The sequence below is a fragment of the Manacus vitellinus genome, unplaced genomic scaffold (assembly GCF_001715985.3).
Source record: "Manacus vitellinus isolate BGI_N305 unplaced genomic scaffold, ASM171598v3 scaffold_34_pilon, whole genome shotgun sequence".
Classification (NCBI taxonomy): domain Eukaryota; kingdom Metazoa; phylum Chordata; class Aves; order Passeriformes; family Pipridae; genus Manacus; species Manacus vitellinus.
The window spans coordinates 1,530,377-1,536,376 of record NW_021940488.1 but is presented as its reverse complement, the minus strand read 5'-3'; positions in this window follow the sequence as shown (position 1 = coordinate 1,536,376).

Genomic DNA, 6,000 nt, shown 5'->3' with positions numbered 1-6,000 from the left:
GGCGTGTGTTGTCGCCCGGCGCGGCCGAGCCTCTTTGGGCAGGGACTGTCAGAACAGTCAGTGCCCGAGGTGGCAAAAAGAGTTAAAAATAGTTATCGTGGAGTGGTCTGGGTAGGGAGGGACCTTAAAGCTCATCCAGTTCCACCCCCCTGCCGTGGGCAGGGACGCCTTCCACTAGACCAGGTTGTTCCGAGTAATCATGGCTGGGCTTCGCGAACCAAGATTTGGGAAGGGCTCTATCTGCGTTTGTTACAAGCACACTGGTGGCTTATGAGGCCAATACGAGACAGACATATCCGATTGCAAAAGGCACAGCAGAAAGACTCCTTGGGTGTCACGATTCTTTCTGCGTTGTCTTTTCTCCTCGAGGGTGATCCTGCGTGCGTTCTCAAAGGAAACGGCAGCATTATAGATGGTGTGCCTCCAGGCCTCCCGATTGGAGGCCAGAGTAGACCAGCTATGTAGATCAATGTTTTTTTTTTTGTTCCGAGTAAAATACTGTAAAAAAACCACCGTGATCCAGAAGAGGGCAACATTCGCAGATGCTGTAAGGTTTAGGAGTAACAAATGCTTTCATGTTGATGGAGGATGCTGCGATATTTTGAGAACAGGTGGTGGAGTATGAAGGTGAAGTTAGAGGGCACAAAAGGGTTAAATAAAAGGAGTACGTGAGACTGGAGGGAAAAAAAGGAAATGCGAAAATATGAATTGCTAGATATTAGGTAAAAGGGCTTTTTCAAAGTAACTTGGCTAGAAAGCTGCGAGGTACATCATGCTGTGCCAGTAATTCCTATTGCCAGAAATACTTAAATTCAATACATTCAAACTATTTTTCTGCTTGTTAAGATGGCAGTGCCATCTTTGGAATTCACCATAGTATAGCACATTCTGCGTAAAGGCACAGAATGTTCAGTTCTTCCATATAACATTATTAGTGGGTTGTTCTTCATGATGGGAGTCCTTGGTTTTAACCTTACAGTTTTCTTGAAACTTAATTGAAGGTAAGCAGATATACAAGCACATTTGCAATTCCAAAAATTGGGAGGCATATAATCTGGAAAGTATATAACATTTTCAGGAGGGAGCTTCTTTGGTTTTGAGGAGATGAAAAGGAACACTGGAGCTCATAGAACTGAAAAAAAAACCCTTGATTTAGCATAGCTTTCCAAAGGCTTGAAGTAGCTATATTGAGATTTTCAAGGTAAAAGTCCTAGCTGTCAGACTCACAAACCTGATAGCTACCATCACACCATCTTTCATAGGAGATCTACTATAAAAAAATACTGCAAAAAGCTAGTGAAAATTATTTTAGTTTCAACTTGAAGCTCAATTATTCTCTCCCCTCACTGCCTCAGTAGCTGTTAGAGGCTTTAATTAGGATGGGGAGGGTTGGTTTCACTGTTGGTTTTACTTCAAGATAGGTCACTTACATGTTCTGCCGTTGTGCATTTGGAAACCTATATCCTTTTCTTTCTCTTTTTCTATTATATCTATGACAATTTTCCTCCTCCAAATCTGTTTTTCAGCAAGCTGCATTCGTGGAGACCAAGACTGAGACATCAGTCTCAGACAAAGTTCATCTGCTCTATTGTGCCTACACGTTCAACAGATGTAAGCAGTGGATGAGTCAAGTTGTAACTCCTGAGCTGCCCAGTTTTCAGTAAATTGAAGTATACTTCTGTGATTTTTGCCAGATGAACATATAATCATATTCATTTCTGAAATACTACCAGTTTTCCATGCCTTTGCATACCTAACTTGAGAGACCTTGAGTCCTGACTTTTTCAAGGCTCCTGGAAAAGCCACCACTTTTTCAGTGCTTTGACATTGATTCTGTGGCTTTAAAAAGCTGCTGTCTTAAATGTCAAGCACACAATCATTAGTCATTTTGGAAAATCTTAGCTTTAATACATATTCAAGGGGAAACAGTGACAACAACCAGTCAAAGGCAGGCTCATAAATCCATAATAAGGCACTTAAACAAACAGACTGATTTCCAAGACTGTGGTCCACTCAGCAACTCTGTCCTGATGTCCTTCCTAAGCTGAGAAGCAAGACACAAAGCCTTTTTGGGTAAGAGTCATATCCGGAAGTGATGAGAGATTCCTTTAAGAGGGCACGAGCAACAAAGCCAGGACTTTTTTTTTTGTATATTTCTTCTTCCGCCACCTTAGGTCTTGTTTTCTCTTGTTTCCAGAGGTAAGCTCTGTGAGATGGGACATGCCTCTTACTTCGTGTCTATACAAGTGCCAGGTGCACTGCTAGAAAAATAATCTGTGTACAGGAGAAGTGCCAGCACAACTGGCAGCGTTCAGGAGGATGAGGAGCAGGGACCTTTGTGCTGTGTGTGGTGAGGAAACTGGAGTGAGATTTCATTCAGAATGAAACATGAGGGGATTGGTTTTAAAAGCTTCGTGGGTTACATCTTACTTCTTTTTTGTGAAGTGGTTGGGGTCTCTATGATGTCAGTGTTAGTTTGGCCAAGAAGCAGCTCATGGCCACAAAACTCAGTACTTGTTAGCTAACTTTGCTCTCTCTGAAGCAAGTCAAAAAATGGCAGAAAACAGCAAATATTTCCCCTCCTTCTAAACTTGCTGATTGAAGTACTGTACTCTGCATTCACTCAAACTTCTACTTGGATGCATGAGAATGTTTCCTCACTGTGGCTTACAGAATTGGTCCTCTCAAGTTCAAATTACTGCACACTTGAACATCTTGTTAGAAGTTAAAATCTGTAGCACCCTGTGAGAACTTACAGCATCCAAAACCCATTTAGAATTAGAAAAAATACGAGAGGCCTCTCTACCACTATTTTCATTCTTGTATCCATAGAAATAGAGGTTGAATTGTGAAAAATGTGCTATGTTATTTTAAATAATTGCTATTTAGTGATTATTGTAAAGCATGTGCTTTGTTTTAACTGGTCTGACACTGATTTCCATAGAAACAGAGCAGTTTCAACTGTCCTGTAGATTCTGTCTGTGTCAGAATGCTGGAATATAAAATGTTTAAAAATGTGGGAAAATCCTGGGATTCTGTACTTAGATTTTATTTTTTTTGTTTACCCACAAAAGCCAAAGAGAAGATTAGTGAGCTTCTTGCAAACTTTATTCTGGGAGAAGAGACTGAAAATTACTTATGTCATCTCCCCCAGAAAATATTGGGGAGAAAAGGAGAAGAAAAAGCAGTAGGAGGTATAATGGGGAGAAGTATATATATGTATATGTGTGTGTGTGTAAAAGTATTTCTTTGATTATATAATTCTGACAACTTTTGTTACTGTGCTATAGATCTTGTGATTTTTTTTCTCTAATAGAAAATTTTAGTCCAACTAACTCTAACTTTTATTATTTCACATTGTTTACTTCCTAACTGACAGCACTCATTTTATTGGAATTTCCATACACTAAGCCATGATATGAGTTTCAAATTGGAAGTTTGGCTGAAGTTCAGGGAAAAATGAATAGTATGGGGCGGGGGGAATTAAGTGCTCAGATTTTGGCTTTGCTCTTGCAAAGCTTTCATGCAACAAACACAATTCCTGCATTTTTGACACTGTGAAATGGTTTCTTTTCGGCCCAAGTTCAAAAGAGAGAAACTCTGTGAAGCAGACATGTTATCTTAGCCTGGATTCTAACTTAAGGACTTTCATATGATTTTTTTCTTTGGGGGAAAAAAAAAAAACGGAATCTAACTCCTGTTGCTAATGAAGAAATGCCAAGGCTGAGAGATTCTACATGCTGAACATGTCTGGATTAGTTATATTGTCTTCCAACTACTGAGCACTGCCAGCTTGTAAAGGTGCTTTCAAGGCTATGGCAGAGAGACATTCTGCACATCAGGATAAATACTTTCTCCCTTCCTGCTTTGTGTTTTACATGGCCATCTCTAAGTTTACTATTTAAGCACTACCCATAGCAGGGAATAGCAGGAATTACCAAAATTATTACAGACTTTAGGTTCATGTCGAATAGCAAAGTAGCCCCCATTCAGAGGGAGATATATATGTATAGATATAGATACATATACACATACATATACATATATATATATATAAATGTCAATGCCATTTTACTGAAAGCTTCAATTCCTGTCAGCCACAGTGTCCATAAGTTGCTTTCCTCCACAGGAAGGCTTCCCTGAAAGGCAGATATCTACACACAGGAGCACTCAACTGCCTCTTGTGTTGTTATTCAACCCTCACTGCTTCACTTCCCTGGAGGTTACCTACATTTTGAACCTCTCCCAGTTCAATCATTCCACTTGGAAACTGCCTTTGCCTTTGGGTTATACCTGCACAGTGCCAAAAGCATACCAGGCTCATTCCTGCACCATGGGATGGTCCTTTCCTTATAGCACCACCGGGCTAGAAGAAGCAATTCAGTGGGAAGAGAAGATTCACAAGTTTTCATTAGGCAACAGTCCTGATGGATCTAAAGCCTTTCAAGCAGGAGTATAGGATATTTCCCAGTGATTTTTGACGTTTTATATATTCTTCTGCATTGATTGTGTACTTTTCACAGATCCATTGTGTACTCAGAGTCACTCACAGTGGACTGAGTTGCCATCGTTGACATCTACATTCCAGAGAACCTGAAATTATGGTAGACATGAAGTTATGGCAAGTAGGAAGTTGGGGTAGACAGATAAGTTCACCCTAATCATCTAAACACCTTTCTAGAATCTCCAGGTATGGCCCCCCAATGCTTTCTTCAGTGGGGTAAAAATCTGTGCTAGTTATTCTGCTGGCGTTCATTTCTGCCTTCGATGGGACTGACCTGAGACAGCAAGCACAGGAAGCGTCAGGTTGAATGACCAGGTATGAAAAGACCAAGGGGCAACATGAGAGGAGTAGCTGGAGGCTCCTGCAAGTCTCCTTCCAATACCACAGTTGGAAGGCAGAGGGTAACGGGTTCAGTTCAGAGGCAAACACTGTCCTTATCTGAAGCAGCCAGGAGGAAAAGCTTCACCTGGCAGAGCTACTGTTCCCTCTTCCCATCTGTGTTTGCAGTTGCAGATGCTTCAGAGCCGTTTTATGCCGTTATTTTTGCACCTTTGATCCCATTTATCTGAGTTCAGTAAAGCTTGATGGAATGTCCCTGACCTCAGACAGGTTCATGTGAAACCTGGTTTGCTTTTATCTGCCCAAGGAAGCATAACTGTGTTACCCAGTTGTTTTTCTGTGTTTGAAGAGGTAGAGGGTGAGGAACAAAAGTGGATTCAGATTCAAACATGAAGATCAAGTTGGTCAAAGTTCAGTGTAACCTCCAGAAAGAGGTGCCAGTTTGGAAATTCAAATCTGGATGTGATCCAACTTCAGTTGGAACAGGAGGAGAGGAACGGATTTAACAGAATTAGTTTGGTTCCATCATCTCTCACCCACTCACTCATTTTTTTTGTTTTTTTTTCAGAAGAAAGGTGTGTGAACATGCATGGCAGGATGTAAACAGCTGAGTGTTCTTGTCTACTAGTTTTATACCCCACCACAGCCCCAGGGCAGAGGATGCTTTCATGACCCATTTCCAGTGCTGGTTCTAGGCTCCCCTTTCCGAGGGCAGCTCTTACAGGAACTGGGAAATGAGTGTCCTGATTTATTCCCTTTAGTCTCTCATACCTTTAAAAGGAGCTCCAAATTATATTTGAAGGTGGCTTAGCAGGTTGTCATGACAATTTGTTTGAACTTCCCACTGGTTTACTTTTCACTCTCACAGAAGATTTCAGGGAACAACTTGAACTCTCTCAAAGTAATTTCAAGATGTTTTCTCACTTTGCAGTGAAAACTTTAAGCCAAGCCTACACACTTAGAAGTCAGCTACGCTGAACAACTCAAGTCGTAAAGCTACTGGCTAAGGTGGTGTCAGGCAACAACGTGAGGAAACTGAGAAAGGGGAAGTTCTTTTGCAACATGGAAGAGGCAGTGGCTGTTTGCTCACTGAAATCCCTCGTCCAGAGATCCTGCAAGGCACAGTTATCAGCTGGGTTCCCCCGGAGACAGGTGAG